General features: G+C 32.9%; 1 protein-coding gene across 1 annotated transcript in view; it reads right to left on the minus strand.

Annotated features, from left to right (window-relative positions):
* Positions 1 to 23,511, minus strand: part of LOC123527708 (uncharacterized) — a 79,672-nt gene extending 56,161 nt beyond the window's left edge. Inside the window, exon 1 of the mRNA XM_045307338.2 lies at positions 23,255 to 23,511. The gene's annotated coding sequence lies outside the window, so the exon portion shown is untranslated. The remainder of the gene's footprint in view (positions 1 to 23,254) is intronic.
* Positions 23,512 to 24,093: the final 582 nt, after the last annotated feature.

A 24,093-nucleotide genomic window follows, 5' to 3' on the forward strand; every position in this document is an offset into this window, starting at 1 on the left:
CGCATAGCGAGTTTGACGTGTTTAAGAATGTTTGACGCATAGCGTGTTTAAGTGCTTAAGCTTGTTTGACGCATAGCTTGTCCTATATTAATATTTACAAGACAAACAGTCTTACACTTCCTTGGTTTACAGGAGGGAAAGAAATTGATTTCCAGAATTTGGCTTCAGGACAGCCAGGGAATGAAAGCCAGAAACAGTGTGGTCTGATGACGTTATCTGGTAAATGGAAAGATTATGATTGTGATGATTTGAACAACTGGATATGTGAATTCGGTAAGTGATATACGGAAAATTATCTCGCAATACTGAATAAGTGAAAAATCTAAGAAATGCAGTTGTTTCCTGAAAAAAGACGTTTTGAGTTCAAAACCGATTTTTCAAATTATAAAAACGTTACGGCGTAATGTAATCAATTGCATTTGCTAAATCTTTTGCTATTCTTTTGTAAGTCTTATTTCAGAATTGGAGAAAAATATTTATATCGGAAAACATAGTCAGATACAATTCAAATAGCTCAACTTTCCGTAAATGTTCGATTCTTACATGCGATTGTTTGCACATTTAACCAAACTTGATGATGGACCACCCTATAGTGAGATTTTATAAAATGGCACGAAGGTACTATCATTATTTCTCTTTGAGGACACATGTGGGGTCAAATACTTTCACTTCAAAGGTATTTTCGAAAATTGTACTAAACTTTGTAGTATATGTAATGTATACAAAACACAGTAGCATATAGCATAAGGTACAATGCTTTTCAATATACGAAAGAACATTTTTATATGACTAAAAATATATCGACAAAAATGTTATAAACTGACCCAGGTTTAAATTGACAATAGTATCTTTGTCATTGTTAACATGTATACTATTATATTTAAGATTGTATTTTTTTATGTCTTTTGGGGATTTGGCTAAATTAATGAATCATCCACCTAAATTACAGTGTTGTCAAGTATTGACTACACGTCAAGGGATTTTTGCTAAACTGCGAGATCATCGATACATAAGTGTACGATGGACTTCACATTCTGTCACATGTAAGGTTAATCAAGTATTTGTGAATTAACATATTTAAGGCACATGCCAACTTAACATTCAGCACTGATTGGTATAACAGGTGCTTTATGATAACATCACAGAAATGATTTATGATAATATCACAGAAAACCAGATTCATACATATTTTTTCTTTCTCTGACATTTTAACGTTTCATATTGAGAACTGCCGCCCTGGTTACATGAAGAATTTTTGCATCCTGTAAGAATCTGTCAATGATCAGGCTTGCCTAACAGGTGTTTGTACAATATGATTGGTAAATAAAACTTAAACATGCAATAGAAGCTCTTTGAGCATCGCTACATTAAAAATCAGTATGTCTGATTGAAGTTAATATTCAATGTAAACATCATTTTGATCTACACACGGTAATTATCAAACATATAAAGTTTATAAATTAGTTAATGGTTCATGACGTGATAATTACTTGAAGTTCTTTTCAAGTCCGTCAAATGTTTACATAGTCTGTAAGAAATAATTCATCGATTTAAGGTTTTGAAGCCATAACGACAATCGACAATTTCCGTATAAATGCGTATGTTCGTGTGTTGTTTCAGCATGTGGATAAAACGTAATCTATGTTTTGCCAAAATTGGCGTAGCAAAATCTTTACTTTTCATGTGTTTTTGGAGGTTGTGACATAAATAAAGAGCCAAATTTATAGTAAGGGTATCTCATCCATGTCTAATTTTGAATGAACTCTCATCGGTGAGAAAACTGAATATATTAAAAACACACATTTAGCTACACTTTTCTTGTTATATATTCAGTAATATTTTTCAAGAAGCAAGAACTGAATTACTTACATATGTTTTTTTTTTCCAGATCTTACTTAGCTCAAGAACTTCTTTGACGGGAGTAACAAGATGGCATTTAGTCATATACATAAAATCCCCTATAGACTATCTTAGACGCTAGATTTACGACAGTTTAATGATTGAATGAATATATCTGTTTTATTTTAACAGACACGATCACAAACTTTGTCTGTCCTGCAAAGCTGCCTCGAACTGACAATTTACTGCCATGGGGAGACCATTGTTACTTATTTGTTCTGAACGAGTTGGGAGACTGGCATTATGCGGACATGAGCTGTTTAGCCAGTGGAGGTTACCTGGTTGATATTCATTCGCAGGAAGAGCAAAAATTTATATGTGATTCCTCGGAGATGCGTATTTTCTTAGAACAATATATTTGGTATTCCGATATTGCATTAAGCGTCTATTTGGTTCCATTAAGCGATGTATTAATTTCCTTTCTATTCTGTTATACGCATATACATAAATTTGTTATGTCGCTACTCAGCTCCGGACGAATTTTATGAAGTGTATAGTACCAGATACATTAAATAAGTCCTCTTTTCTTCAATGTTATAATATTTTAATGTACATTGTGTTCTTGTAGAGTTTTCGAACCTATGGCTTTCCAGATATAGGACGATGGATTGGCTTGACGGACGGACAAAACTATTCTGAGGAGGGAAGGTGGAACTGGACATCAAGTAATATTGACTTTATAATTATATCGCATTAGAAAACTGCAATTTAATTTTTGTTTTGTTCTTTCAACTTTTGAACATATTCGCCCGTCATGGTAGTGTCGTTTCTTTTTGCAATGTCTTGATTTTCTACACAGTGACGTGGTACATACAATTTTAATTTACACAGTATAAAGATATAACATGTCTACTTGTGTAATCAGGATTTTCGTTACCCTAGGAATAGAGAGAAATTGAGAAACCAGGCTATCACGGAATATACTGAACAGCAAAAGAAACTATCCAGATGTATAACTGGTATATTTTGAAATAAAAAGATAATTTTTCAAATTTGAATTGTTTCTTCTTACCAAAATTACACTTTAAGATCTACACGTGATAAATTCTAAAACATCAGTCAACCGTGAAGTCAGTAGTCCAACAATAGCCGTTTGAAAGGCTTTATCTTCTGCGCGTCAGTTGCATTGTAACGTCCCAATTGGGCGCTCGCGCTAAATTTGATTCAGTCGTGCGGTGCAACCAACAATATCTTTTAAACTTTATGCTTTTTTTCGAGTTAGCCAATTATCAATATTTCTAATGACAATAAAATTTCACAAAGAAAATTGTGCACGTGAATTTCGTGCAAAACGGCTTTTGTAGAACTACTGACTTCACGGTTGATTGATTTTTTTTTAATTTTACACGTGAAGGTCTTCAAGTGTAATGTTATATGAAAAATACAGGTTATTTATAAATTAAAATTTTTAACGAAAAAATACCCCAGTTATAAAACTGGATAGTTTCTTCTGTTGTTCAGTATACTTTTATCCTTCCTTTTAAACAGCGCTGACAAAATATTCCTTGTGTGACATTTTATCAAGTATTTTTTTCAAAATCATTCGGTTAAACCTGGCGTGGGTGACATAGTTTCTTTCCACGCGTAATATTCAAACTATTCCTAAAACAATATACATTTCCTTATATGCATCACTTTAAACACCTTCTAGTCAGAACTACTAGCCTAATTTCAATATAGTTTGATAGATATTTTCTTCGGGTGACCAATTTTCAAAAGTGTTCAAAAGTGTTCAAATCATCTTGATTCATCAAAAAATATTGCCAAAAGGGGACCGTCTATTTTTCTTCTTTCTTATATCGAATTATGTTATATTGAACTTTTGAAAATTATCTCATCTCCATATGCAGGCTTGCTTTGAAAATACTTTGTCTGATCATGTATGATTACTAAATTTGCTTTTTTAAGAGCTGTGAAACTCAGGTTAGTTATCAAGTACAAACAATGATGTCCCTATTGGTGCACCTAAATTCGTACGATTCTAGACAATGTGCTTCTCCAATGAACGACAATGATATACTATTCTCAGCATACAATCGTAAAGTTGTATACTTTCCTCGTTAAACTGAGGCAAACGCTTCTCGGTAGTCTTTTTATATAGCTTAAACAGTTTTGTCTTTTTTTGTCCTTTCATAACTATATACATCAAACCTGTGTTAAAGACCACCTCTGAACAGAGACCACCTGGCTCTAAAGACCACATGTTTTGTTTTCCATTTTAACATTTACAGTGTATTTTTACCTGTGAATAAAGACCACCTCCCAATAAAGACAACCTCCCAATAAGTACCACATTGTGGCTTTCCCAATGGTGGTCTTTATAGACAGGTTTGACTGTATTTGTAATTGTTTACTTTGAGCGGATATATGATATGATGCGAAAGTACGTATATACTCATAGCTGCTTTCCTGCAAAGAAAGATCTGTGATAAAATCGAAGGCAATTTTTTTAGCCACCCTGCCACTATATATGAATACGTTCCCAAAGTATGAATACTTAAGAAACACGTCAGAAACACATGCGGTAATGGTATCGGTCCGAGTTCTATGTACCATACAAACGTAGCTTTTACTTCACGTACAACATTTTTTCAATTATTTTCGAAATATATTTATCTAATACCAAAAGAAACCGAAAATGCAATTTGTTCCATACTTGTTTGCAGATTTTAAAGAACTTGACTATCAAAATTGGAATCCTGGTCAGCCAAATAAGCTAAGTGATCTGGAAGACTGCGCTCTGATGATTTGGTCAGATGATGGTAAATGGCATGACTACCCATGTGGCCAGAAACATGGCTATATATGTAAATTCCGTGCGTACAATATAGGACATTTGTCATGAATTCAAGTTAGAAAAAGATAATGTAAGATACAGTAAAGCAAAAATACGCTCATGAACTATCTTTTATAGAATAAAGTCGCTAAAAGTTAAAAGAAACATATAGTTTAATATTTTAATATTTAAGATACAAGATAATGAGAAATAGAACTAAATATGGTATTGTTAAATGAGAATGCCAACTTACATATGCTGTTTAATACAACACATTTATAATAAAAAAAGAAAATAATGACAAACAAAGACGAAATTCTGTAAATTACAAAACAAAAGCCATATACATTGTCATTTAAAATGTAATTCAGATAAAGCAAATAATCAATAAAAAACGTCAGCAGCAATATCAAAGACTCTGGTTCATAACTTAAATAATAATGACCATGTGATCAGGTTTCTCTTTTTAAAATTTAAATGTGGGGATAAATTGAAGGGCGTTCGGAAGTAAATTTGTTCGAGACAGTAAGATCAATACTAGAAAATTTAAGAAGTGGCTCGAAAACTCTAGCGCATCCTTAACTAAACCTCTGCGACCAATTCATGTCTTAAATGAAACCAATGAGTATAGCGGATACAGAAAGGCGTGATGAAGAAATGAGCGAATGCAGAAAGTAAATGCTGTCATCGTCCGTTAAATATTTTGATATTCTTTAAAAAAAATTATGAGGCATTAAAGCACAAATCAGCAAGAGTGAAGTATATAATACACCCTAAATCTGTTTCAATTCAATTCAATTCAATTCTTTATTGTACATAAGGCCTCCGGCCCATACACAAATACAGTGTAAACATCATAATATACAGTGACAGTTACAAGCCAGCGTATTACAATCATTCTATATAAAAAGATATGTTCTATTTCCCTGTACAATAGACTATTTGAATATAGACAAGTATTCTTCTCTCTTCTGAAAGGCATAATATAAATACATTGAAAGATTCCGTATTGTTTCGACATTTACGTTCGACATAAGCATATTAAACTTTTCTTCATTCGCATATGTACTGTAAAAGTCTGAGATATATATAGCTCTGGTGTCATTATACAGAGGACAGAATAATGTAAAACGAAGCTCATCCTCTAGTGAACTTTCACAAAAGGAACAATGCCGATATTCTCTGTCAATACCATAATGCCTACATTTTTCAACCATAAGATTATGGTTTGAGCTTCGAAACATAGCAAGTTGTTTTCTATATTTTTTAACATTAACAACATATATGTATTTATCGACAATATAAGAGGTTTTAAAGTTCACGTAATAATTTAGTTTTACATTTTGTTCACATGTAACTTTCCAAGATTGTATATACCGGTCTTTTAATCGCTGAACATATACCATTAAAAACTTTTCTGGATGTGCAACTGTTTGTTCTTCCCAAACATACCCGAACCCGTTTTCATAAAGGTTAGTTCTCACCTCCGCAACCCAGTTACTATAACCTAATCTGTCTAAGTACAGTAACATTTCATAACAAAGCCGGATATATCTGTGACTTTGCATATTTAAAAGCCTAATCCAAAACTTAATACATCGTTTAGCAGCAAATATATACATTGGGTATCTACCAACATCGCCCATTACTGCATCATTACAAGCATTTTCACCAACGTTTAAAAAACGTTTACATGCAGTTACTTGTACATTTTCAACACTTTGTGGCTTTTTCAAACCCCAAATCTCTGCCCCATACAACAAAATTGGTGCACTTTTGGTATCAAATATTTTAAAATAAGTCTTATATGGCATACATTGAAACTGCTGTAATGAATTTAAAAGATAAAGAAGAACTTTTCTGGCTTTAACAGACATACTTTCGGCCATTTTGTATAAAGATAATCTATTTGAGAAGTAAACTCCAACATAAGTAAAAACATTAACAATTTCAAGATAGCTACCTCCATATTTCCACTTCTCTCTTCTACTTAATCTCCCGCCTCTTTTGAATACTAGAACTTTTGTTTTTGTTATATTAACATTTAACTTGTATTGATTACTAAATTGATATAACAAGTTGAGTTCTTTCTGTAAACCTGAAATAGTATCGGAGAGAAGGGCAATATCGTCAGCAAACATCAGTAAAAATATTTCCACAATACTTGGGAATAACTGAATTCCCCGGATATTGTTTTCACTAAATAGCATGTACAATTCATCAATAAACATTACAAACAATATAGAGCTCAAGCTGCATCCTTGACGCAAGCCCATTGGACATTCAAAATTACTAGTAACACCATTATCTGTTTTAACACATGCCTTCACTGAAACATATATCGCTTGTATAGACTTAAATAAATTACCCTTTACACCTTTTTTTCTTAAAATCTCGTACAGTAAAGACCTATCAACAGAATCAAAGGCCTTCTGAAAATCAATAAAGGCTACATATACAGGCTTTTTCTTTATACAGAAGTACTTTGAGACAATAGAATAGAGTATAAAACCATTATCAATTGTGCAATAGCTAGCTCTAAAGCCACACTGTGACTCACAGATTTTATTGTATGCATTTACATAAAAAGTTAAACGCTTAGTTATTACAGAAATGTAAACTTTACTCAACGCTTCCAACAAAGCTATTCCCCGATAGTTATTTGGGTTATTAACATCCCCCTTTTTAAGTATTAGAATTATAACTGATTGGGTCCACTGTTCCGGGAATTCGCCTTTTGAAAATAGCCTATTGAAAAGCTTAACTATAAAAGGCAATAACACATTGACACCATAAACTAAATGCTGAGGAATAATATCTCCATTTACAGCTTTATTTAGTTTGAACGATTTTATACTGCTAACTACTTCAGTGTCCGTAATACTAGAGTTAAATACAAGTTGCTCTATTTCATCCAGATCAGCATCATACACTGTGGCATGATCCAAATGTTCATTATTTTGATCAGTATCAACCGTAAATAAACTACTGAAATGGTCATACCATCTGTTCAGTGGTATATTTGGCACAGAGCGATGTTTACCGGTAAGCCTTTTAATCTCCTGCCAAAAAGACCTGGGGTCTCCAGTATTCCGCTCAAACTTTGTAAGCGTCACCTTACTATACAAATTACGTTTCTGTTTACACATATTTTTATATTTACGTTTGCTGTTTAGAAATTGATTTAGATTTTGTTCAGAACGATTCGAACGATAACGTTTTAAAAGCCTCCTTGATTCAGACTTGGCTTTTTTACAGTCTTTGTCAAACCATGTTTTCTTTGTACCACCAGTAATGCGTTTCTTACAGTGACGAAACTGTTCACTGCTACTTAATATCGCGGTCTCAAATTCAGCTACGATTACGTTTATATCACTGCTGTCATCGTTCAGCATAACTTCTACTGAATTAAAACAACCATTTATTATGCTCTCGGCTAAAATTCTATTATATTCGTCCCTACTACTCTCTGAAATACTGTATTTCAATTCACCTTTTTCACTATCATCCATTCGAGTTTCTTGAGGACATTGTGTTATCGGCAATTTAATAGATAAAAGCAGAGGCGAAAGTACTTATCCTGACATAATGAATTCACATAAAAGTTAACAGAATAAATATTTTCAAAACTGAGGAAAGAAGCCTCAAATTCTGCTAAAATTAATACTTATTTGTAAGCTCATTAAAATTTGTAAAGCCTTTTTGCACTTTTCTTTTAAAAGTAAAAGAACAGCACATTAAACATGATTCAAATTGTGAAAATGAACATGTTGAACTATTTTACCCAGTTAGCTTACATGTATACTATTATATTTTAGATTGTATTTTTTATCTCTTTTGGGGATTTGGCTAAATTAGTGAATCATCCACCTAAATGACAGTGTTGTCAAGTATTGACTACACGTCAAGGGATTTTTGTTAAACTGCGAGATCATCGATACATAAGTGTACGATGGACTTCACATTCTGTCACATGTAAGGTTAATCAAGTATTTGTGAATTAACATATTTAAGGCACATGCCAACTTAACATTCAGCACTGATTCGTAAATCAGGTGCTTTATGATAACATCACAGAAATGATTTATGATAATATCACAGAAAACCAGATTCATACACTTTTTTTCTTTCTCTGACATTTTAACGTTTCATATTGAGAACTGCCGCCCTGGTTACATGAAGCATTTTTGCATCCTGTAAGAATCTGTCAATGATCAGGCTTGCCTAACAGGTGTTTGTACAATATGATTGGTAAATAAAACTTAAACATGCAATAGAAGCTCTTTGAGCATCGCTACAATAAAAGTCAGTATGTCTGATTGAAGTTAATATTCAATGTAAACATCATTTTGATTTACACGCGGTAATTATCAAACATATAAAGTTTATAAATTAGTTAATGGTTCATGACGTGATAATTACTTGAAGTTCTTTTCAAGACCGTCAAATGTTTACATAGTCTGTAAGAAATAATTCATCGATTTAAGGTTTTGAAGCCGTAACGACAATCGACAATTTCCGTATAAATGCGTATGTTCGTGTGTTGTTTCAGCATGTGGATAAAACGTAATCTATGTTTTGCCAAAATTGGCGTAGCAAAATCTTTACTTTTCATGTGTTTTTGGAGGTTGTGACATAAATAAAGAGCCAAATTTATAGTAAGGGTATCTCATCCATGTCTAATTTTGAATGAACTCTCATCGGTGAGAAAACTGAATATATTAAAAACACACATTTAGCTACACTTTTCTTGTTATATATTCAGTAATATTATTCAAGAAGCAAGAACTGAATTACTTACATATGTTGTTTTTTTCCAGATCTTACTTAGCTCAAGAACTTCTGCGACGGGAGTAACAAGATGGCATTTAGTCATATACATAAAATCTCCTATAGAATATCTAAGACGCTAGATTTACGACAGTTTAATGATTGAATGAATATATCTGTTTTATTTTAACAGGCGCGACCACACACTTTGACTGTCCTGCAAAGCTGCCTCGAACTGACAATTTACTGCCATGGGGAGACCATTGTTACTTATTTGTTCTGAACGAGTTGGGAGACTGGCATCATGCGGACATGAGCTGTTTAGCCAGTGGAGGTTACCTGGTTGATATTCATTCGCAGGAAGAGCAAAAATTTATATATGATTCCTCGAAGGTGCGTATTTTCTTAGAACAATATATTTGGTATTCCGATATTGCATTAAGCGTCTATTTGGTTCTGTTAAGCGATGTATTAATTTCCTTTCTATTCTGTTTTACGCATATACATAAATTTGTTATGTCGCTACTCAGCTCCGGACGAATTTTATGAAGTGTATAGTACCAGATACATTAAATAAGTCCTCTTTTCTTCAATGTTATAATATTTTAATGTACATTGTGTTCTTGTAGAGTTTTCGAACCTATGGCTATCCAGATATAGGACGATGGATTGGCTTGACGGACGGACAAAACTATTCTGAGGAGGGAAGGTGGAACTGGACATCAAGTAATATTGACTTTATAATTATATCGCATTAGAAAACTGCAATTTAATTTTTGTTTTGTTCTTTCAACTTTTGAACATATTCGCCCGTCATGGTAGTGTCGTTTCTTTTTGCAATGTCTTGATTTTCTACACAGTGACGTGGTACATACAATTTTAATTTACACAGTATAAAGATATAACATGTCTACTTGTGTAAGACAGGATTTTCGTTACCCTAGGAATAGAGAGAAATTGAGAAACCAGGCTATCACGGAAATATACTGAACAGCAAAAGAAACTATCCAGATGTATAACTGGTATATTTTGAAATAAAAAAATAATTTTTCAAATTTGAATTGTTTCTTCTTACCAAAATTACACTTTAAGATCTACACGTGATAAATTCTAAAACATCAGTCAACCGTGAAGTCAGTAGTCCAACAATAGCCGTTTGAAAGGCTTTATCTTCTGCGCGTCAGTTGCATTGTAACGTCCCAGTTGGGCGCTCGCGCTAAATTTGATTCAGTCGTGCGGTGCAACCAACAATATCTTTTAAACTTTATGCTTTTTTTCGAGTTAGCCAATTATCAATATTTCCAATGACAATAAAATTTCACAAAGAAAATTGTGCACGTGAATTTCGTGCAAAACGGCTTTTGTAGAACTACTGACTTCACGGTTGATTGATTTTTTTTTTATTTTACACGTGAAGGTCTTCAAGTGTAATGTTTTATGAAAAATACAGGTTATTTATAAATTAAAATTTTTAACGAAAAAATACCCCAGTTATAAAACTGGATAGTTTCTTTTGTTGTTCAGTAAACTTTTATCCTTCCTTTTAAACAGCGCTGACAAAATATTCCTTGTGTGACATTTTATCAAGTATTTTTTTCAAAATCATTCGGTTAAACCTGGCGTGGGTGACATAGTTTCTTTCCACGCGTAATATTCAAACTATTCCTAAAACAATATACATTTCCTTATATGCATCACTTTAAACACCTTCTAGTCAGAACTACTAGCCTAATTTCAATATAGTTTGATAGATATTTTCTTCGGGTGACCAATTTTCAAAAGTGTTCAAAAGTGTTCAAATCATCTTGATTCATCAAAAAAATATTGCCAAAAGGGGACCGTCTATTTTTCTTCTTTCTTATATCGAATTATGTTATATTGAACTTTTGAAAATTATCTCATCTCCATATGCAGGCTTGCTTTGAAAATACTTTGTCTGATCATGTATGATTACTAAATTTGCTTTTTTAAGAGCTGTGAAACTCAAGTTAGTTATCAAGTACAAACAATGATGTCCCTATTGGTGCACCTAAATTCGTACGATTCTAGATAATGTGCTTCTCCAATGAACGACAATGATATACTATTCTCAGCATACAATCGTAAAGTTGTATACTTTCCTCGTTAAACTGAGGCAAACGCTTCTCGGTAGTCTTTTTATATAGCTTAAACAGTTTTGTCTTTTTTTGTCCTTTCATAACTATATACATCAAACCTGTGTTAAAGACCACCTCTGAACAGAGACCACCTGGCTCTAAAGACCACATGTTTTGTTTTCCATTTTAACATTTACAGTGTATTTTTACCTGTGAATAAAGACCACCTCCCAATAAAGACCACCTCCCAATAAGTACCACATTGTGGCTTTCCCAATGGTGGTCTTTATAGACAGGTTTGACTGTATTTGTAATTGTTTACTTTGAGCGGATAAATGATATGATGTGAAAGTACGTATATACTCATAGCTGCTTTCCTGCAAAGAAAGATCTGTGATAAAATCGAAGGCAATTTTTTTAGCCACCCTGACACAATATATGAATACGTTCCCAAAGTATGAATACTTAAGAAACACGTCAGAAACACATGCGGTAATGGTATCGGTCCGAGTTCTATGTACCATACAAACGTAGCTTTTACTTCACGTACAACATTTTTTCAATTATTTTCGAAATATATTTATCTAATACCAAAAGAAACCGAAAATGCAATTTGTTCCATACGTGTTTGCAGATTTTAAAGAATTTTACTATCAAAATTGGAATCCTGGTCAGCCAAATAATCTAAGTGATCTGGAAGACTGCGCTCTGATGACTTTGTTAGATGAGGGTAAATGGCATGACTACCCATGTGGCCAGAAACATGGCTATATATGTAAATTCCGTGAGTACAATATAGGACATTTGTCATGAATTCAAGTTAGAAAAAGATAATGTAAGATACAGTAAAGCAAAAATACGCTCATGAACTATCTTTTATAGAATAAAGTCGCTAAAAGTTAAAAGAAACATATAGTTTAATATTTTAATATTTAAGATACAAGATAATGAGAAATAGAACTAAATATGGTATTGTTAAATGAGAATGCCAACTTACATATGCTGTTTAATACAACACATTTATAATAAAAAAAAGAAAATAATGACAAACAAAGACGAAATTCTGTAAATTACAAAACAAAAGCCATATACATTGTCATTTAAAATGTAATTCAGATAAAGCAAATAATCAATACGTCAGCAGCAATATCAAAGATCTGGTTCATAACTTAAATAATAATGACCATGTGATCAAGTTTCTCTTTTTAAAATTTAAATGCGGGATAAATTGAAGGGCGTTCGGACAGTAAGACCAATACTAGAAAATTTAAGAAGTGGCTCGAAAACTCTAGCGCATCCTTAACTAAACCTCTGCGACCAATTCATGTCTTAAATGAAACCAATGAGTATAACGGATACAGAAAGGCGTGATGAAGAAATGAGCGAATGCAGAAAGTAAATGCTGTCATCGTCCTTTAAATATTTTGATATTCTTTAAAAAAAATTATGAGACATTAAAGCACAAATCAGCAAGAGTGAAGTATATAATACAACCTAAATCTGTTTCAATTCAATTCAATTCAATTCTTTATTGTACATAAGGCCTCCGGCCCATACACAAATACAGTGTAAACATCATAATATACAGTGACAGTTACAAGCCAGCGTATTACAATCATTCTATATAAAAAGATATGTTTTATTTCCCTGTACAATAGACTATTTGAATATAGACAAGTATTCTTCTCTCTTCTGAAAGGCATAATATAAATACATTGAAAGATTCCGTATTGTTTCGACATTTCCGTTCGACATAAGCATGTTAAACTTTTCTTCATTCGCATATGTACTGTAAAAGTCTGAGATATATATAGCTCTGGTGTCATTATACAGAGGACAGAATAATGTAAAATGAAGCTCATCCTCTAGTGAACTTTCACAAAAGGAACAATGCCGATATTCTCTGTCAATACCATAATGCCTACATTTTCCAACCATAAGATTATGGTTTGAGCTTCGAAACATAGCAAGTTGTTTTCTATATTTTTTAACATTAACAACATATATGTATTTATCAACAATATAAGAGGTTTTAAAGTTCACGTAATAATTTAGTTTTACATTTTGTTCACATGTAACTTTCCAAGATTGTATATACCGGTCTTTTAATCGCTGAACATATACCATTAAAAACTTTTCTGGATGTGCAACTGTTTGTTCTTCCCAAACATACCCGAACCCGTTTTCATAAAGGTTAGTTCTCACCTCCGCAACCAAGTTACTATAACCTAATCTGTCTAAGTACAGTAACATTTCATAACAAAGCCGGATATATCTGTGACTTTGCATATTTAAAAGCCTAATCCAAAACTTAATACATCGTTTAGCAGCAAATATATACATTGGGTATCTACCAACATCGCCCATTACTGCATCATTACAAGCATTTTCACCAACGTTTAAAAAACGTTTACATGCAGTTACTTGTACATTTTCAACACTTTGTGGCTTTTTCAAACCCCAAATCTCTGCCCCATACAACAAAATTGGTGCACTTTTGGTATCAAATATTTTAAAATAAGTCTTATATGGCATACATTGAAACTGCTGTAATGAATTTAAAAGATAAAGAAGAACTTTTCTGGCTTTAACAGACATACTTTCGGCCATTTTGTATAAAGATAATCTATTTGAGAAGTAAACTCCAACATAAGTAAAAACATTAACAATTTCAAGATAGCTACCTCCATATTTCCACTTCTCTCTTCTACTTAATCTCCCGCCTCTTTTGAATACTAGAACTTTTGTTTTTGTTATATTAAAATTTAACTTGTATTGATTACTAAATTGATATAACAGGTTGAGTTCTTTCTGTAAACCTGAAATAGTATCGGAGAGAAGGGCAATATCGTCAGCAAACATCAGTAAAAATATTTCCACAGTACTTGGGAATAACTGAATTCCCCGGATATTGTTTTCACTAAATAGCATGTACAATTCATCAATAAACATTACAAACAATATAGGGCTCAAGCTGCATCCTTGACGCAAGCCCATTGGACATTCAAAATTACTAGTAACACCATTATCTGTTTTAACACATGCCTTCACTGAAACATATATTGCTTGTATAGACTTAAATAAATTACCCTTTACACCTTTTTTTCTTAAAATCTCGTACAGTAAAGACCTATCAACAGAATCAAAGGCCTTCTGAAAATCAATAAAGGCTACATATACAGGCTTTTTCTTCATACAGAAGTACTTTGAGACAATAGAATAGAGTATAAAACCATTATCAATCGTGCAATAACTAGCTCTAAAGCCACACTGTGACTCACAGATTTTATTGTATGCATTTACATAAAATGTTAAACGCTTAGTTATTACAGAAATGTAAACTTTACTCAACGCTTCCAACAAAGTTATTCCCCGATAGTTATTTGGGTTATTAACATCCCCCTTTTTAAGTATTAGAATTATAACTGATTGGGTCCACTGTTCCGGGAATTCGCCTTTTGAAAATAGCCTATTGAAAAGCTTAACTATAAAAGGCAATAACACATTGACACCATAAACTAAATGTTGAGGAATAATATCTCCATTTACAGCTTTATTTAGTTTGAACGATTTTATACTGCTAACTACTTCAGTGTCCGTAATAGTAGAGTTAAATACAAGTTGCTCTATTTCATCCAGATCAGCATCATACACTGTGGCATGATCCAAATGTTCATTATTTTGATCAGTATCAACCGTAAATAAACTACTGAAATGGTCATACCATCTGTTCAGTGGTATATTTGGCACAGAGCGATGTTTACCGGTAAGCCTTTTAATCTCCTACCAAAAAGACCTGGGGTCTCCAGTATTCCGCTCAAGCTTTGTAAGCGTCACCTTACTATACCAATTACGTTTCTGTTTACACATATTTTTATATTTACGTTTGCTGTTTAGAAATTGATTTAGATTTTGTTCAGAACGATTCGAACGATAACGTTTTAAAAGCCTCCTTGATTCAGACTTGGCTTTTTTACTGTCTTTGTCAAACCATGTTTTCTTTGTACCACCAGTAATGCGTTTCTTACAGTGACGAAACTGTTCACTGCTACTTAATATCGCGGTCTCAAATTCAACTACGATTACGTTATATCACTGCTGTCATCGTTCAGCATAACTTCTACTGAATTAAAACAACCATTTATTATGCTCTCGGCTAAAATTCTATTATATTCATCCCTACTACTCTCTGAAATACTGTATTTCAATTCACCTTTCTCACTATCATCCATTCGAGTTTCTTGAGGACATTGTGTTATCGGCAATTTAATAGATAAAAGCAGAGGCGAAAGTACTTATCCTGACATAATGAATTCACATAAAAGTTAACAGAATAAATATTTTCAAAACTTAGGAAAGAAGCCTCTAATTCTGCTAAAATTAATACTTATTTGTAAGCTCATTAAAATTTGTAAAGCCTTTTTGCACTTTTCTTTTAAAAGTAAAAGAACAGTACATTAAACATGATTCAAACTGTGAAAATGAACATGTTGAACTATTTTCCCAGTTAGCTTTAAAGAGGATTACGACAAAATTTTGAAAAAGTCAGTAAAATCTACATTTTTGATAGAGATATACCTCTAAAGTATCTTTAATTCTATAAATATATTTGTCTAATAGAATAAACGCAAAGTGTAAAATACCATAAAATACTGCTTAAATAAGATTGCCCTCTTGATAGCTTACAATTTTGAAGGAAAAAGTAACATGGCATCATTATAAATGAAGAAAATGTTATGAACCGCTCAAACCAAAATGTTTATGTGATTATTTTTCCTACAGTACTGACCACAGAAGGTATTCACCAAACTAAATGACATGTAAATAATTTTAAGCAAATTTTGATTGAAATTACAGAGTAAATCTATAAAAAATTATAACGGCAATTTAAATAAGATACCAAAGTATCATCTACAAATGTATGTTAATCGATTTTTTTTTTCAGATTTTCTTTACATCACTTTTCTGCTGAGTGATAATTAATAAAATCTAGAAGTAGTTCATTTGGAAACATATAATGCAACCACGCAAAACAATTGCAGTCTCGGTTTGATTGAATCTGTACATATCTGGTACCGAATATTTATTAAACTTGAATGCATTCCATGATCCGAAAGGTCCAAAAATATAAAACTAATTTACGGGGAGAAAGAGAATTTCTTAACATACTTACACCATACACGGGTACGTTTTGCATAACAAAACTGCCAAGTCTAATTAAAACTCTATATCTAAAACTTTTCATTTACAATGTATAAGCAGTAGGCACGGTTTATTATTTTACCAGTTAACTATTGGCTTTCATTTCAGGAAAGGAACATCACTAACCGACATAATAAGGTATGCTATTATCTCGTGTACAATATTTCTAACAAATACGCTTAGTCGTATACAATATCAAATTCTGTGTAAAGTAAGTCAAATAAACCGTATGTTTATGAAATTTGATTGTTTTATTGTTTACTTTTCACGACTGGCAATAATATATTCAGTTCTTCCAGTGTGATTTTAATTTCCAATTAACGGAAGTGATGATGGTCGTCGCGTGATACAAGTTAATTTACATGGAAACCTATTAAATATATACATCTGATTTCGAATGTGGAATCTACCTTTTTAAATCCTTATTTTCTAGGTAGGTCAGTTTCAGCTCCAGGTCGAACCTTAATATTTTCTTTGGAAAACTTGAATTTCGATCTATTAGCTGGCTTAGAGAAAAATTCGATATCCAAACGTTTTGAAATTTTGAATTCAATGTTCAAGCTCGCTCGAAATTAGTGCTAGATTTTCCAAGCGTCCATCAGGGTCAAACTTGTTTGTTCAGTGCAACAGCTTTAAATTCGATACTTTTTCCAAATATTATACCATAAGCAAATGTCAGCGAATTTAAATAGATGTTTTAGTCAAGTTTGTGAAGAAAGTTCTCGCAATGTATGTAGGTACGTCGATCATTTCTGACCAATTATCGCGTGTCGTAACAGCAATGGGGACTCTGGTCATTGCTGGTATTCCAACCCGCATCCTCAGAATCAGACTGCCTACGCTTTACCGTGGACCGTATCATGACCCATCTATTTCATTTAATCTACAGGAAGATACGTTTTTCGATTTATGCATATATTAAGTTGTTATTATTGTGCTCAGTTTGTGCATTTAATGAAATTGTGATTTGCTTATAACTTTACATGCATATCCGCACGGTTTGATTTGTGGATTTAATATGCATATAAAGTATCAATTCGGGTATCGAAAAAATCTTACCTCATACAGTTTTTCTTACGTAATATTTTAGAGCGTATATTGCAACAGTATGTCTGTAAGTATTTTATAAGACCTTTTCGGCGTAAATGTATTTACTTACAACTACGTACATGTATTATGCACTTCGGTCAGAAATTGGGGGTTTTCTCGAGGCAACAACGAATATCATCAGTTAATATTAATACTAAATCACAAAGTAATGGCACAACTGAAGTTGACCACCCTTAGAAACGATGCTTATAGCCATATTTAATACTATTAAAAACGTATAAAATATTGTACAATGACCGAACATATCGAGGGTTTGGCGCAAGACTATCGTAACTGCTTTTTTATCTCAAAAATGACCTTTTATTGATTTTAGAAACATTTTTTATGTATTCATGTCCTGACAAAATTTTACACACATACACTAAATATTTTAAAAGTATAACATAAATGCAAAAGTATGGTAACTCAAAATGCATATTTTCTTAATTGCAAGACTATTGTAACTCGAGTTACGATAGTCTTGCATTGGGAAATATCATCAACTTGAAACATTATTGATTGTAAGACTATTGTAACTCAACTTACTATAGTTGTGCATGTGAAAAACACATAACTTGCTATATTCTTTCAGCGCAAGAGTATAATAAGTCATAAAGTACATGCATAAAATATATGAATTTCTTAGAAAGAAAGTCTGTTATGACATCAGATTTTGCGGCTTAGCGCAAAACGGTTGTAATTGCAATTTTGAAAATTTTAAAGGAAGACAATAATACTTAATAATATTTGGAACTTTCATCATTCAAACCAAGTTTATTGCATGGAAACATATTTTGCATTTTATTTAACATATTTTCAGCACTGGCCTTGTTCTTGCATTAAAAAAAAAGATATTTGTTAAACAGTCAGTTACAACCATTTTGCACTAAAAAAAAGCAGAGATTTGGGGAAAACATTTAAGTGCAAACAGTTGTATCTGTCAGTTACAACCGTTCTTCACTTAAAATGCAGAGATTTGGGGAAAATGCTTAAGTGCAAAACGTTGTATCTGAAATGAAAATGATTTTTTTTTCAATAATTGATGTGAATTTTAACTTATACTGACGAATCAATGTTTTTTTTTTTATTTTATTTCAAATTTACTTACCTTCAGGTACTTCAAAATAAATTAGTGCTGCTTTTTTACTAAATAATATGAGGTCCACTTGGCATAAATGAGTTTTTAATGCACTTTGATATTAAATCAACTATGTTGAATTAAATGTTATGGACCTATGAACTCATTGTTTGTTTTTATACAATTTGAAGACTGTGAACAACATGCAAGTAGATCATCTTAAAGACTACCAGGATATTTTCTGTTGTGAAGCTTTATCTGCAAAATTACATTTCAAAATGAAAGTCGGCAGCTTTTAAAAAATCCTTCCTGTATTTCATAGGCGTCACCAAATATTTTCAGAGAGGGGTGGCTGGGGTTTCGAGTCTTTGTAACAGTATTTGGTGGACAATAGTGACGAAAGCTGATCAAGTAGTACGAGGACTGTTTAGAAATTTGGTCAATAAATGTGAAGATGTCATTCTGTTCCTTTATCAAAGCCGACTCAGCTGAATAAAACTTTATGTACGCAGACAGCAGTCCCTCATGTAGCTTATTTTCACTCAAGTGCCGCTCAAGACGCACATCTACTACCTTTCCTAAGATTTTTTTAATGAAAGGGAGCTTCAAGCTTATAGTTTTTGAGAATATTTGGTTCAAGACCTGGTTTCCTAAGCAGACGTCTTATCCTCCCACTCTTAAACTCTTTTGGTATATAACCTAATTCCATTGATGTATTTATGATGTTTGTCATCAACAGCAAGAGCTCATCAAGCCATTTTTCAAAAGCCATAATGGTAAAGGTCTAAGGGTCAAGTTCACAGAATTTGTTTGGAATTTTTTGTATTATATGTTTTACTTCTTCTGTTGTTGCAGAAGCCAAATCAACAGGACATTTTGCTACTTCTTGATGCTTTGAATAAGTAAAGTATGCTAAATCACAATCAGTCTGGCTATACGAATGTTTTTAATTTTATCAATGAAAAAGTCACTAAGCTTCTGCGCAAGTTCCTTTGAGGATGCGTTGGAGGCAACGGGCAGCATCTTAACCATCTCCTAGCTTTTAGTTATCTTGGCTGATAATTTTTGGTCAGTGCGACATGACTTTACCTTATCAGGGAAGTTTACGGTAGCACATTGGTCCCTATAAAGTTGATCGTTGGTTGTTACTTTATATTTATGCTATTTCTTTTCACGTTTGCGTTTTAAGTGTTTAACCCCATGAAGTTTTTTTTTGAAAACCATGACAGCTAGGTCGAAGAAAGATTTTTGTGCGTAGGGGAGCGTTTTTATCTGAATATGCACTCACTGGCTGATTCTTGTGTGCCTTCTGGAAATGTATTTAGTACAAGTGACGCTGAGATGCCTTGTTTGAAAGCTAGAACATACGTCAGTAGAGCATAATTTCATAAAAAGAAAGCGTCTTCCTCACTGGAGCTGGTTTTTGTGGCACAGGCATTGAAATAAATTGCATAACAGTCTTGAAACATATCACCAGTATTGTCACAAAGACCTGGATTGATCACCTCGACACCTGATATTAGTCTGCTGCTGTCCCTGGTTTTAATAACATCTTGTGTATGGTCGCGGGCATGGGTACGTCCATTCACATGTTGATACATACCACATGAGTGAAGTACACTGGTAAATCTGACAGTATCTCGATCTGATGGAATATCGGGACAGAAATTCATGTGTCCCACAATGGTGATATCTTTATCAACTGTAGCATATCTGCCAAGGAAAGCAGACCATGCATTCTTCCTATAGAAACATACTAGTTTGTAAACCATTTTGTTTTGTTGGTCATTGTCTATGTATCACTGTCACTCATGCAGAAAATCCATTTATACTCAAGTTGCAATTCATGTAAAATTTTTGTCACAACTAGATGCAATAACACAAAGAGTAAATGCAGATTTACGTTTGACAGCCGCAGCTCCTTCCACTGCTGCCGCTGCACCATGCAACATTTTTAATTGAATAATTAACATTTGGTATAAGTTCGCCAATGAATGTTTTATCCAATGTATTTCTGAACCAGGTTTCAGTGAGCGCTTTCAAATCAAAGTCATTTGAAACTATATAATGACTCAGAGAAATTATTCTAATATTGAGAGATCCTGGATTGAAATTACATGCACTAAGTTTCCTCTCACCTCTTCCTTTTATAATGGATTCATATTAAATTTTAATAATATTTTTTGTATTATGCTGCCGAATTTCAAGATTTTGGCCATCCATACAGTTCAAAATGTTTGTAAAAATTTCATTTCGTGGTCGAACTATAATTGTGATTGCTTCAGGCAGTACTTGTAAATTATTCATAGAACTCCTTCATTGACATCTCATAATATTTCCGCTCACTAAACGTCTAGATTTTCAAAATTGTTTTTCGACAAATGGAAATATTCTCTTATACAGTACCATGAAAAGATATTAAATGTTTTTGTTAACTGTTTTCCATGAAGAGACGACGACTATAAATGCCACAGAAAGTTATATCATGGTAACATTGTTTTAAAGTAAAAATTAAACACTAAACACAACTAACAAAAGTTGTCTGTAAGACAGCCAATGCTAGCCTATTTTAAATATTGTCCCAGAAGCAGGAAAATATTTCCCAAAATATTAAAATCTCTATAGAGTTTCAATCCAGTTCCTGCAATGCTAAACTTTAACTAGAAGTTTTAAGTTCAAAATGGAACATAATTTGACCAAAATGCATGTCAGAGTTATGGGACTTCATGCAATCAACTAAATTTATAACCCCAAAGGCACATGTTAAGTTTCAACTTAATAGCTGCATTTGTTCTGCAGATAGTAACTTGCATGCAAACTTTAATCAGAATTTTCTAAGTCAGAAAAGGGGCATAGTTTGGCCAAAATACATGTCAGAGTTATGGGACTTGACCCAGTGAGGTTGGAAATTGATCTAGAAAAAGAAAAAATAAGTTTCAAATCTATATGCCTTTTAGTAATAACTGTATGTACTTGCACACAAAACTTTAACCAGGATTTTCTAAGTACAAAAGGGGGCATAATTTGGCCAAAATTAAGATCAGAGTTACGGGTCTTGGTACTATCAACTAGTTTTATAACCCCGAAGACACATGTGAAGTTTCAATTCAATATCTGCATTAGTTTTGGAGATAGTAACTTGCATGTTTAACTTTAACCAGAATTTTCTAAGTCCAAAAGGAGTCATAATTTGCTCAAAATACATGTCAGAGTTATGGAACTTGACCCAATGAGGTTGGTAATTCACCTATAAAAAAGAAACAAGAGGGCCACGAAGGCCCTGTATCGCTCACCTGACCTATTGACCTAAAGATCATCAAGATAGTTTCATTAAGATATGGTCATAAATGTGGTCTCTAAAGTGTTAACTAACTTTTCCTTTGATTTGACCTGAGGACCTAGTTTTTGACCCCACATGACCCAGATTCGAACTTGACCTAAAGATTATCAAGATTAACATTTTGATTAACTTTCATGAAGATACAGTCATAAATGTGGCCTCTAGAGTGTTAACAAGCTTTTCCTTTGATTTGACCCAATGACCTAGTTTTTGACCCTACATGACCCAGATTCAAAATGGACTTTGAGGCCATCATGAGTAACATTCTGATAAAGGTTCATTAAGATATGATTATAAATGTTGCCTCTAGAGTGTTAACTAGCTTTTCCTTTTATTTGACCTGGTGGTCTAGTTTTTGACCCTACATGACCCAGATTCAAAATGATCTTTGAGATCATCATGAGTAACATTCTGACTAAGTTTCATGAAGATATATTCATAAATGTGGCCTCTACAGTACAGTGTTAACAAGCTTTTCCTTTGATTTGGCCTGGTGACCTAGTTTCTGACCCCAGATAACCTAATATCAAAGTCATCCAAGATTTTATTGAGGGTGACATTCTGACTAAGTTTCATTAAGATAAGGCAAAAATTGTGACCTCTAGAGTGTTAATAAGCTTTTCCTTTGATTTGGCCTGGTGACCTAGTTTTTAACCCCAGATAATCCAATATCGAACTCATCCAAGATTTTATTGAGGGTAACATTCTAACTAAGTTTCATTAAGATTGGGTCAAAATTGTGACCTCTAGAGTGTTAACAAGCTTTTCCTTTGATTTAACCCGGTGACCTAGTTTTTGACCCCAGATGACCAAATATCAAATTCTTCCAAGATTTTATTAACTCCCTGAGGCCGATATCGTAACATACCTGCTGCGGCGGGATAAGAATTACCACCTGGCGTCGAAGACATTATCTAACCTTATCATAATCACACCCGCATACAGTCCGTTGAAATCATGCAGGGAAACATTATTAACTTGGGTGTAAATTAAAATATACTTACAAAATACTCGAAGTTTGAACAAATATTTTTATATCCAATTTCGTCCGTAGCTTATATCCAAATAGAACACAATTTTCACTTCGAAATATTCACAATTTTAACACACCTACTGCGTTTAATAGATATTTGAACATTAAAATCCAATAAATAGAAATGCATCACTGAATATTTACATCAGCATTACATAAATTTACACCCGTTTTTGTGTGAATATCAGTGGTTTATTTTGATGTATAATCTATTTCTAAACATGTACACAAATGTTGTGTGCCACGCGCTGATACAGTTAAGTTGTAATATTTACATCCATCTTTGAATAATTATTAAATTTACAAACATGCGTTTATTTACATATACATTTTTGTATTTTATGAAACATGCTTTGTTGTGTTATTTTTAATCCATTTGTATCGTATGTGATGTAAGTGTACCAATATTTCAGCCTTCTAAAACTTAACATTTTCCGACCATTCATTTGTCTGATAATGGAATCGCATCGTCGGAATCATCATCCGACGGAACTGATATTTCAGAATCAGCATGATAATAAATAAATATTTTCTTCATTTTAAGAAAGATCTCTGGCCGACGACATTATTTTTAAACTACTCTTTTGAAATACAGTATGAACGAAACACAGCGGAGATTTTATTTCATTTACATTACCGCATAGTTACAGACATTTATTTTAACAAGGGGACTAATTATTAGCACAACTAGTAATTATTACATCAAAGAAATAATAGCCGTATGCAAAGTGATTTTGCTTTTGTCAAACTTATCAAAAATTAACAAGTACTTATCGCAATCATCATGATCTCGGTGCCGCGACTATACTC

The sequence above is a fragment of the Mercenaria mercenaria genome, chromosome 14 (assembly GCF_021730395.1).
Source record: "Mercenaria mercenaria strain notata chromosome 14, MADL_Memer_1, whole genome shotgun sequence".
Classification (NCBI taxonomy): domain Eukaryota; kingdom Metazoa; phylum Mollusca; class Bivalvia; order Venerida; family Veneridae; genus Mercenaria; species Mercenaria mercenaria.